Below are 12240 nucleotides of genomic sequence, written 5' to 3'. Positions count from 1 at the left end.
ATCTCATCATGATTTTGATTTGTATTTCCCTGGTGATGAATGATGTTGAACATCTTTTCATGTGTCTGTTAGTTATCTGGATGTCTTCTTTAGAAAAATGTCTATTCATGTCTTCTGCCTATTACTTAACTGGATTCTTTGTTTTTCGGGTGTTGAGTTTAATAAGTTCTTTATATATTTTGGACAGTAACCCTTTATCTGATATATCATTTGCAATTATCTTCTCCCATTCCACAGGCTGCCTTTTAGTTTTGTTGATTGTTTCCTTCACTGTGCAGAAGCTTTTTATCTTGATAAAGCCCCAATAGTTTATTTTTACTGTTGTTTCCCTTGCCTCTGGAAACGTGTCTACTAAGAAGTTGCTACTGCTTAGGTCAAAGAGGTGTTCCCAGTGTTCTCCAGGATTCTGAGGGTTTCCTGTCTCACATTTAGGTCTTCCATCCATTTTGAGCTTATTTTTGTGTATGGTGTAAGAAAGTGATCCAGTTTCATTCTTCTGCATGTGGCTGTCCAATTTTCCCAGCACCACGTTTGGGTGTCTTCTTTGGAGAAGTGTCTGTTCATGTATTCTGCCCATTTCTTGACTGGATCACTTTGCTTCTTTGCTTTTTGGGTGTTGAGTTTGATAATTTCTTTATACATCTTGGATACCAGCCCTTTATCTGTAGTGTCATTTGCAAATATCTTCTCCCATTCCGTGGGTTGCCTCTTAGTTTTGATGACTATTTCCTTTGCTGTGCAGAAGGTTTTTATCTTGGTGACATCCTAAATGTTCATTTTTGCTCTTTTAGGATGGAATGTTCTACATAGGTCTGTTAAATCCTTCCGCAGAGTCCCTGTGTTTATGGTGGGGGATGGGGGAGGAAAACGACACCTGCCAGCTCCCTTGTTTTCAGAGAAGTCCCCCAACATGCTCCAAAATCATTACAAATAGGTCTGTCTCCCATTTGCCCCCTGGCACTGTGTGAACTGCCATTCTTACAGTTGCCTTCCATGTGGACTGCTATCTCTTTAAGGGGTGCAACCCAGCTATCACTCACACTCCTGGCCGACGCTGTCAGCAGATTTTTAAAGCTCCAGCCTCCAAGTCCCAACTGTTTTTACAAACTCATGGATTTCAGCCCCTCTGGTTTTTAAAGCCAAGTTTTATGGGGGTTAGTATTACCCGTGTGAGCTCCCTGATGGGAAGGCCCATTTTTCTGTCCTCTCCATGTGTGCCCTCCTGGGGACAGTCTCCCTCCACCTTTCTGACCTTCCTAACCTATGAGATGCAGCTTCTTCTCCATATTTAGTTGTGGAGTTTGTTTGGTCAGTCTTTGGATCACTTCCTGGTTTATTGACTTGGATGTGGAAGATCTCTAGTTGTAAACGTGGGATGGGGTGAGCTCAGGGTCCTCCTACTCTGCCATATTCCCAAGCTCCTGATTTGTAACTCTGTGTTAAAACATATATAGCCCTGCCCGGAGCACTCTCTTCTTTGTGAAGATTATGTATCCTGATACAATTCAAGTCCTTGGGCTCAAATAAAAGTCTCTTCCCTTTTTTTTTTTTTTTTTGTTAAAGGTTTTATTTATTTGTCAGAGAGAGAGACGAGGAGAGAGAGAGCACAAGCAGGGAGAGCAACAGGCAGAGGGAGAAGCAGGCTCCCTGCTGAGCAAGGAACCCGATGCAGGACTCAAACCCAGGACCCTGAGATCATGACCTAAGCGGAAGGCAGACACATAACCAACTGAGCCACCTAGGCATCCCTCTTCCTTTTTTCTTTCTTTCTATCTTTTTTTAAAGAAATTCTACAAGGTTTGTTGACAACAATGAATCCTGTTGGCTCCACCTTCAAAATGTATCCAGAATTCAACTCGCTCTCACTACTTGGCTTGCTGCCACCCAGTTTAGTCAAGGGGCCTTGTTGTGGCCTCTCAACTGTTCTCTCTGCTTCACTCTTGCACTCTAATGTCGACTCTCCATAGGACAGCCAGGGCATCCTCGGATAGCAGGCCGTATCTTACCACACCTCAGCCCAACACCGTCCTCTTCACTGGGGTCATTCTGCACACTGGCATTAGTCCCTCTCACTCAGTTTCAGCCATACTGTTTTTTGACTTTCCTTTGGCCTTTGTATTTGCTCTTCCCTCTCCCTGAAGCCCTCTGGCCCCAGATATTTTACCTGGTTGCTCCCTGACTCTCTGCAAATTTCTGCTCAAAAGGCACATCCTGAGAGGCCTTCCTCATCACCTGCATCTCTCTCTACCTTTCTTTCTCTGCTTTATTTTTTGTCACAGTACTTATCACTCCCAACATATAATAATTTTGTTTATTCTAGGTCTTTCTCTACTGGAATGTAAGCTTCTTAAGAACGGATACTTTGTTTTTTTCTCTGCTGCATCCAGCAGCTCAGGTAGAGGAGGGCTTTCTCTGGGCATGGCAGTGGGAGTGAAGACAGATTAAGCATGTTGAGGAAAGGCAGCTAGCTCACTGGGGCACATGGGAGACTATGAAGTGGGGTCAAGCTGGCCAAAAGGTCATAAAGGCCAAGTAGGCTAACAGAGAAGTTGGATATTATCATAAGCATTATAGAAAACCCCATTCCTTGTCTCCAGATGCTCATGTCCTCCCTTCAGTCAGGGGCTCAATATGATAAGAAACAATTATCCAAAAGTTGTAAATAGACAATATAGGTAACTAGTGACAAACACTCTCCCTGACTCAACTATACTTAGGCTCCTCTTGTCACTGGCCTGACCCCCGAACTCAGCACATTTCTAGTAGAAGCTTCTGCTTAACTGTCAATCTTTCTTGTAGAAACTAAACTCCTTGAAGCTTTTGTCTAGCTATCAGTCTTACCTTTTAGAAACAAGCTAACAAACTACTGGACCAGAAAAAGAAACATTTGAGGGAGAGTCTGCCCAGATGAATCAGAAAGTGCCAGGAGTGACCAACAGTGACTTCCGCCTCATTATAATGTTAAAATCCCCTTCTGAATATTCACCCATGCCCTAAAGGAGCCTGTGTTTCTTCCTTTGGGGAGACACAGCTTTGGAAATTATTCCCTGTGATCTCCTTATTTGTACAAATAAAGATGGTTTATTTGTACAGCAACTCCACCTGGTAAAATCTCTGTCTGTAACTCACGAGGAGCAGCCCCATTTTGATTCAATAACACTTTGAGCCCTTTTTTCAACTAGGCCTCGACCTTGGGCTTCCATGTCCATCCTTGCAGAGTCTAACTTTTTTTTAAAGGTAAAGTGGTGTTTACCCCAAAGATACAGATGTAGGGATCCGAAGGGCTACGTACACCCCGATGTTCATAGCAGCAATGTCCACAATAGCCAAACTGTGGAAGGAGCCGAGATGCCCTTCAACAGATGAATGGATAAAGAAGATGCGGTCCATATATACAATGGAATATTACTCAGCCATCAGAAAGGATGAATACCCAACTTTTACATCAACATGGATGGGACTGGAGGAGATTATGCTAAGTGAAATAAGTCAGAGAAAGACAATTATCATATGGTTTCACTCCTATGTGGAACATAAGGAATAGCGTGGAGGACCACAGGGGAAGGAAGGGAAGACTGAAGGGGAAGAAATCAGAGAGGGAAACAAACCATAAGAGACTCTTAACTATAGGAAACAAACAGAGGGTTGAGGAAAGGGAGGTGGGTGGAGGGATGGGGTAACTGGATGATGGGCATTAAGGAGGGCACGTGATGTGATGAGCACTGGGTGTTATACGCAACTAATGAATCATTGAACCCTACACCAAAAACTAATGATGTACTATACGTTGGCTAATTGAATTTAAATTAAAAAAAAAAAAAAAGAAACAAAGGTAAAGTGGGTATTTATTTGTACTTAAACCTATAAACCTACCAGTCAAACTGGTACTATTATCACGGTGCATTAAAATACAAAACCTCGGGGCACCTGGGTGGCTCAGTCAGTTAAGCATCTGCCTTCGGCTGAGGTCATGATCCCAGGATCCAGGGATGGGGTCCGGGGATCGGACCCTGGATCAGGCTACCTGCTCCCTACTTGGCAGGGAGACTGCCTCTCCCTCTGCCCCTACCCCCTGCTCATGCTCTCTCTCACACTCTCTCTCTCTTTCAAACAAATAAATAAAATCTTAAAAAAAAAATACAAAACCTCTTTCTACAAATACTAGAATAATGAACAAATTAGGAACTGTAGTAAAACAGCACAAGGGGCAGAGGAAATCAAAGAAGCACATTATAGCTTAACTCTTCATAACAGCTGAGGTTGTCAACAAGTAAAGCCTCTCAATCTTAGAAAATACAGGTAATCCTTCATCACACATCTCTGTGTTTTTACTTCCTATTTTATTTTTTTTAATTTAAGTTAGTTAACATATAGTGTAGTATTGGTTTCAGGAGTGGAATTTAGTGATCCATCACTTCCTATTCTTGAGGTTAGATTCTAGAACCTAAAAATATTCAAGCTAGTATTATATCTAGTTATCTCTAGCAAGAAACATCTTTTATCATGTTGTCCATAGCAGTCAGTGCTACCGAAACCTCTTTGATTAGACTCCAATCAAATCCCCTCACCTGATATAAGCATAAAGAGAAACAGTAACAAGGCAGAGATACAGGACCCTAAAAGACAAATCCTAGGAGAAGTAATACAGCCACCGCCCAAATTGAGATTGAATAATATGCTCATTGCCACACATCTTCAGGCTGTATGTTCACAGAGTACCTTGGGAAAAAAAACCATCATTTGCTGGGTACTAAAATACTGGGCAGTTTGCTTTTTTACACTATGGCTTTCCCCGGCAGTTTCGAAGATCAAATCGTTGACAGAATTTTGCTGGAACTGGATCTGGGGCTGCAGGGATTCCTCTCCACAGCTGTGGAGCTGACTGTTCAGGTCTGGTTGCTCCAAGACTGGCTTTTCCAGGTCTAGTTGCTCCACTTTGGGTTATTCCAGGTCTGGCTGCTCCATATTGGAAGGTTTCCAGAAGTGTTCATCAGGAATCCCTGGTGATAAGAATAGAAGCCTGGATATTCTGTAGTTGCTGAGCTATTCTGAGTGACACTGTTGCTATTCTTTGGCCAGTTGTTTTCCTGCTACCTCTTATATTTCATTCTCTGGTTCTGGAACCAGGTCTTAACCTGCTTATAGCTAAGGTTCAGAAAGTTAGAAAGTTCTCACATCTGCTGGAAACTGAGGTATTTCTGTCTCTGAAATCTGTCATTGAGTACATATAGCTGGGTCCAAGAGAATATGGTTCTGGTTTTCTGTTTCTTGCCCTGGACTGTATCTTCCTTCTTCACTGTGCTCTCCTCTACAGAAGTGGGTAGTAGTTTTACTCTGGGACTGGTGAAAGAATCAGAGCTGTCCTGGTTGTACAGACTGGGTGGGGAACAGTTTCCTGGGGCCACAGAACCTTAGTTGCCTACAGCCTTGGAGTCTAATTTTAATAATCCTAATAATAATAATAATAATAATAATAATAAACTGATAGTCTAATTTTAATAATCCTAATGTTAATAATCCTGACAGGTCAGTATCCAGAATCCCTCCCCCCTTGATATCTAATCACTCTCCATATCTAATCAAATTCCTCATCCCCCACCATGCCCAGGTAATATCTCATGACTGGCCTGCCTTTAGCAGAAATCCTATTAGCAAGAATCTCTCTACTCTTGTCTCTTCTCATTTTCCATCCACTGATCCTTATCCTGCTCCTTGACTATAAATCCTTGCTTGTCCTTGCTATATTTAGAACTGAGCCCAGTTCTATATGAGGTTTCATATCCCCTACTGCAATAGTTCCTGAATAAAATCTGTTTTTACCACTTAACTACTGTCCAGCTCTTGTCCTCTTGCATGCTAGGTGTCCTAACAGTGGAGTGCTTAGCCTTGTCTAGCAGACCTTTTGGGGATTTCATGGGCACCTTTGATTGACTTGGCTATTTTATAATTTTGCAGGTACAGAGGCTAACTTGTAGAAAAGTGATAGCAATGCAAAAGGTTTCTGTTTGAGAGCAAGGCCAGAGATTCCTGTTTATAGCAATACAAATAAAATTTGTCAAGAGATGCCCCTGATTTCTTTCTGGTAAAAAAAATATATATACCCCAAAGTAGAAATCATAACTTTAAGCACCATAGTTTATTACCTATCCTTAGGATATTAACCTCCCTTCCATCTGTTAGCAATCTTTTTTCAACATTCTGTTGATTATTTAAAAAAAAAACTCTTCAAAATCTCCTTTGAATTGGTTATATCATTTAGTGCCCCTCATTAATGAACTGAATAAAATCTTGACACGTATGCATCAAATACTTGCATGAGTCATGTGTTTTACTTTTTAAAAATTATTTTAGCAAATGTCACCTCAGCAGGCCTTACTTGACCACCCCAGTCTAAAAATACAACTTGCTATCTCACTGCCCTGCTTTTGTTCCTACAGCCTGTATATTGTTTGTGCAGATTGTTTCCCTCACTAGCAGTCAGTTTTCCCGGGGGGGTGGGGAGGGGGCGGGGCGGGGAGAGGGAGCGTCTGTTTGTTCATTGCTGTATTTTCAGTGGAGCCTCAGTACTCAGTGAATGAATGAATGAGTGAGAGTCTGGAGCAGAGGAGTTGGGCCTTCCCACTGGTTGCTGAAGCAGACTAGCGGTCTCTGCACTCTTATGTTAACTGTTCCCCTAAATTCTTTTTCTACTAGGCCTGACTTTTGGACTTCCATGTTTGTCTCTGCATCGTTCAGTTTTAGCAAGATTCCTGCCGAATAAGGTTAGCCAGAATCTCCCATCCTTGATCTCTGATCAACCTGGATATCTAATGGGGTTCCTCACCCTCCACCATCCCCAAGAATCCTGTCAGGCCGTTTGAGATAGGATTCCCCCCCCCTTACCCTTGATGATGTTTTCTCTTACTAATTTTCCATTCACTGACCCCCCCAATCTGGATCCTCAGCTATAAAATTTCACTTTTCTTTGTTGTATTCCGAATTGAGTCCAATCTCTCTCCCCCCACTGCAAGACCCCACCGCAGTGGTCCCTACACCTATCCCCATAGCCGCCCTTAAATAAAGTCTTCCTTACGGTACTTTAACAAGTGTCATGAATGAATAATTTTTTCCTTAACAGTTAGGATAACCGTTTTCTTTAACCGTCTCCCCATTATCTCCAATCACGGCTGAGCTACTTGGCAGAGGAGGAGGGGCGGATCTTGAAGGATGGACGGGCGGGTGTGCCAGGGGGCAGTAAGGCAGAAATACCTAATAATAATGAAAACAACAACAGCAGCAACTGCTTGCCACTTACTCTGTGGCGAGTGTATTTCCACGCGCTTTCCGTGTATTAACTGGCCAGAGTTTCACCAACGAGGCCCAGGGATGGGCGGCGGCGCCCGGCGTCTGGCTGCCAGGCTTTCTCGCCTTGGCCACTCTAGTTTCGGCCTTCGCTGAGTCCGACGCCTGCGCAGTGGCCACCAATCCTTCTAGTTTTCCAAGGAGTTTGCACTTGCCTCTCGTTTGACTGGTTCAATTTCCTGCCGGGAAGACAAGTTTGGACGGTTCCGGGTGCACAACAGACCCCGCATTCTTCAGAATGGGAGGCGGGCGGCGGAGGAAGCGCGGCGCGGGGCGGGGCGGGGCGGCGGGGGGCGGCGCGGCGGGGGCGCGCGCGGCGGGGGGCGCGCGGCGGGGGGGGGCGCGGGGCGGGGCCGGCGCGGCGGGGGGCGCGGCGGGGCGGCGCGGGGCGGGGCCCGCGCGGCGGGGGGTGGGGCGGCGGGGAGCGGGGGGGCGGCGCGGCGCGGCGAGGCGGCGCGGCGAGCCCCACAGGAAGCGGGTTCTGCACAGCCGCCTGCCTTGCCGGGTGTCAGGATGGCCGAGTGGTCTAAGGCGCCAGACTCAAGGTGCTCACCTTCCCTGCGGGTGTTCTGGTCTCTGAATAGAGGCGTGGGTTCGAATCCCACTTCTGACACACACCTTTTTTTTTTCCTTCCCCTAAAGGATCCCAAAGCCATCCAGTGGCTGCTGGCGGTTCCTTTTTTTTCTGAGAAGGCAGCCATTCTCAGACTTCAACGTCGCCGCAGTCCTCCATTACCTCTCTTTCCGGATCTGCAGTGGCAGAGGCGGTTTAGGCAGCTAAAATGTAGCCAATCGCGTTCGCGCTCCCAATTTGTGTCATACACCACATATTTTGTCTAGCTTACTAGAAGAACTAACACCATGTCGTCCCTGGTGGTCTAGTGGTTAGGATTCGGCGCTCTCACCGCCGCGGCCCGGGTTCGATTCCCGGTCAGGGAATGAGCTTTTTCTTTCCGCTACAAAACCTCAAACTGTATCTGGTAAGTTTCTGTTTTTGCAGAAAGTAACTAAGTGAACGGTACTATACGATTAATAAGCGCTGGCTGTGTGTCTGGCATTGTCGTATACCCAGGATGCAGGCAGGTGTTCTCTCTACCTAGATACGACCTTGGTTAATATTTTGCTGCATTTCTCTCTTCCTCTTTCTTGCATCCCCAGCTTGCCACCCATGTGAAAGTTGCAGACATCATTACACTGTTCAACATTAACATATCATCATATGCCAGTTCACATTCAAATTTCTCCCAATTGTTCCCAAAGTATCTTTTATAGCTTCTTTTTAAAGTTCTTTATTCTAGGAATTTTCACTTTCTATTGTCATGCCTGTGGAAAATAATATATTGTAATAATAAAAACAGTTAAATCACATTTAAATTCTGTCTTCTTAACATTTGTATAATGTTCTGAGCCTCTATGCCTAATTTATTTTTTTTCAAAGTATTAATTTCTCTTTGGACACGTTTTCTAGACCTCCAGGCCAGGGCTGCCCTAGGGTACACTCTATTTCCTTATTATTCAGAACCTTGTTTCCCAGACAGCTCCAAATCTTGCACAAAGAATTTTACTTCTGCTCTACTGTGTTCTAGCAATTGCTTTTGTTGTTTTTTGTTTGTTGTAATTTAGCCCACTATGGAGCAAGGCACAATGAATGATGGATGGCTAGGTAAGTGGTCAGCTTGAGATGTGTTAAGTCCTGACTGTGCCTTTCCAACTGAAAGCAAGTTGCTTATCCTCTCTAAAACTTAGTTTTCTAACTAGTAAAACTGGTTAAAGGATGAAGAAGAAAGAGAATGAAATTCTATCTAACCTCTAAGTTTAATTTTGAAAACTTCCCTCATCTTCAAAAGGAACTGGAAGGGATCCAAACATATATAAGAACAAAGGAAAAAGAAAGTTGAAAGGACAAACATCTAAATGTAACTTTTATGATTTTTTATGATTTTCTGTAAGTAGTAGGATTATGAAAATTCTTAATTTTCTTTGTTGTAATGTTATGCATATGCTAATTTTTCTACCATGGGTATATAAAATTTATTAGTAGATGAATACACTTTATTTGAAAAACTGCTTACATTTTACACAAAAATCAGCTCAAAATCAATCACAGCTTTAAATATTACATATAAAACTATAAAATTTTTAGGAGAAAATATAAAAGAAAATCCTCAGGACTTAGGGCTTAGTGAAGAGTTCTTAGATAACAATAAAAGTATAATCCATAAAACATTATTAAATCAGACCTTGTAAAAATTAAATTTATTCTGCAGAAGACCTTGTTAAGAGGATGATAAGACAAGGAATAGATAGAAAAAAATATTTGTAAACCACATATCAGACAAAGGACTCATACATAGGATACACAGAGAACTCTCAAAACAATGGTAAAAAAGTAAAACAATCCAATTGAAAAAAATAAGCCAAAGACATGAAAAGACATTAATGTTTATTTTATTGAAGTACAAATTAAAATCACAACGAGATACCCCCACTCTCTTTGCAGAATGGCTAAAATAAAAAGTAGTGATAACACCAAATGCTAGTGAGGATAAAGAGAAACTGGGTCATTTATTCATTGCTGGTCAGAATGTAAAATGGGGGGCGCCTGAGAGGCTCAGTCTGTAAGCGTCTGCCTTCGGCTCAGGTCATGATCCCAGCGTCCTGAGATCGAGCCCCACATCGGGCTCCCTGCTCGGCGGAGAGCCTGCTTCTCCCTCTCCCACTCCCCCTGCTTGTGTTCCCTCTCTCACTGTGTCTCTCTCTGTCAAATAAATAAATAAAATCTTAAAAAAAAAAAACCTGCCTATTTGCATAAGTAAATAGCTGTACTTAATAACAACCCAACCACTCGATCGGTCCTCATTCAAACCTCTTCATTTAGTTACTCTGAAATATGCCTGAATACCTGCAGAGCACAGGGACTCTCCTCCAGAAGGAGGTTGTACTGTAATTGCTCCATCTCCAGCCAGGCTTCTAGTACCTTCCTGGAATTCGCAGAACACAAGGAATTCAGCATGCAAGGTCCTCCTTCCCCATCTCAGAGCTCCATCCTCAGGCCCAGGTCACCAGAGTACCTCTGGTTCTTGATCAGCAGCTTGGTTTGGCTAAATGTGGGTGGCGAGGAGAGGGTGTGGTGGGTGATTACATAGATCTCTGGGGTGAGCAAGGGTAGCATTGCGTGCTTGGTGTGGATGTAATCGACATTACTGGAGGTAATTAGCATCTATTTTGTGTTGAATAGAGAGATGGCAGGTACACGCAGCCATCTGTCTGTGTGAGGGTGTGTTTGTGCATTTGTGGAACCGCTGTGGAGGTGATTATATGGAGCTTACACCTCATAGCCTATGCCTTCCTTTAATCCCTCAGTCTGTATATGGGTGATGCAATATACACATGTGTACACATGTGTGGGAAGTGCCCACTGAATTCTGCTGTATGTGCCCAGAGCTCCAGAAATCATCCCCTGGTCCACAGAGAACTGGAGGCAAAGGAGGAGAGTCTCTCACCCACTGCCCCTCTCTCTCATCATGTAGCATGCAGGTATATTATACTTAAAATTGATATACAAAGGTGAAAACTACATAATTTGTTTATTGTCTCTTGGACAAAATTATTTGTTTATTCATTTATTTATTTTAAAAGATATTATTTATTTATCTGACAGAGAGAGAGAGTGCACAAGTAGGGGGTACAGCAGACAGAGGGAGACACAGGCTCCCCGCTGAGCAGGGAGCCTGATGCAGGGCTTGATCCCAAGACCTCCCAAGACCGTGGGATCAGGACCTGAGCTGAAGGCAGATGCTTAACGACTGAGGCACCCAGGCGTGAATTTAGACTGACACTTGTAAAACATTTCAACAATACCATTCAGTTCTGAAATCAATTTGAAGGGTCATGATGTTCCATTTATTTTATTTTATTAATTTAATTAAATTATTTAATTTGTCTCATCCAGAAACACTCTCACAGACACAACTCATAATGTTTTGTGTTTTTTTTAGATTGAGATATAATTGGTATAGGACATTGTATTAGTTTCAGGTGTACAAAATAATGATTTGATATATGTATACATTGCAAAATGATCACCACAATAAATCTAATTCATATCCATCACCTCACAGAGTTACAATTTTTTTCTTGTGATGAGAACTTTTAAGATCTACTCTTTAGTAACTTTCAAATATACTATTGTATATTGTATTGCATTATTAACAAGTTACCATGTTATATATTAAATTCCCATGACTTATTTATTTATTTATTATTTAAATTCTAGTTAGTTAACATATGGTGCAATATTGGTTTCTGGAGTAGAATTTAGTGATTCATCACTTACATACAATACTCTGTGCTCATAACAAGTGCCCTCCTTAATACCCATCACCCATTTAGCCCTTCCCCCCCACCTCCCTGATCAACCCTCAGTTTGTTCTCTGTAGTTATGAGTCTCTTATGATTTGTTTCCCTGTCTCCTTTTTCCCCCCTCTCATATGTTCATCTGTATTATTTCTTAAATTCCACATATGAATGACATCATATGGTATTTGTCTTTCTCCGCCTGACTTCTTTCACTTAGCATAATACCCTCTACCTCCACCCATGTCGTTGCAAATGGCAAAAGACTTATTTATTTTATAACTGGAAGTTTGTACCTCTTAACCCCCTTCACCCATCTCACCCACCCCCACCTCCCATTTCCATTTAAATCCAACTGCCTCCAAAAGGCCCCATCTCCAAACACCATCACTTTGGGAATTAGGGCTTCAATATATGAATTCGGGAGAGAATGGACAACATTTAGTCCATAATAACTTTCTCCCCTCCAGTTCTGCTTGGGGGTAAGCTCATTGCCCTTATGTGTGCTGAGAGCTTGGGGTTGGGGGCAGAACCTGCAGCAGC

The 12240-nt window shown here is 42.8% G+C and overlaps 1 protein-coding gene, 2 non-coding genes and 1 pseudogene across 3 annotated transcripts in view; 3 read left to right on the top strand and 1 right to left on the bottom strand.

Moving 5' to 3' along the window:
• Positions 1–3828: 3828 nt before the first annotated feature.
• Positions 3829–10513, bottom strand: LOC145722444 (putative homeobox protein NANOG2 pseudogene; annotated as a pseudogene).
• TRNAL-CAA (transfer RNA leucine (anticodon CAA)) lies at positions 7849–7954 on the top strand. Its single transcript has 2 exons — positions 7849–7886; positions 7909–7954. It is a non-coding gene; the product is annotated as a tRNA-Leu (tRNA).
• On the top strand, positions 8209–8280 carry TRNAE-CUC (transfer RNA glutamic acid (anticodon CUC)). Its single transcript has one exon. It is a non-coding gene; the product is annotated as a tRNA-Glu (tRNA).
• The window catches only part of PGBD2 (piggyBac transposable element derived 2), a 55053-nt gene continuing 51112 nt past the window's right edge, over positions 8300–12240 (top strand). The window contains exon 1 of the mRNA XM_081827313.1: positions 8300–8321. The gene's annotated coding sequence lies outside the window, so the exon portion shown is untranslated. The remainder of the gene's footprint in view (positions 8322–12240) is intronic.

Source organism: Leptonychotes weddellii, chromosome 7 (genome assembly GCF_054177405.1).
Source record: "Leptonychotes weddellii isolate Sample4059 chromosome 7, ASM5417740v2, whole genome shotgun sequence".
In the NCBI taxonomy this organism is placed as follows: Eukaryota; Metazoa; Chordata; class Mammalia; order Carnivora; family Phocidae; genus Leptonychotes; species Leptonychotes weddellii.
This window is presented reverse-complemented; position numbering and strand designations above follow the sequence as displayed.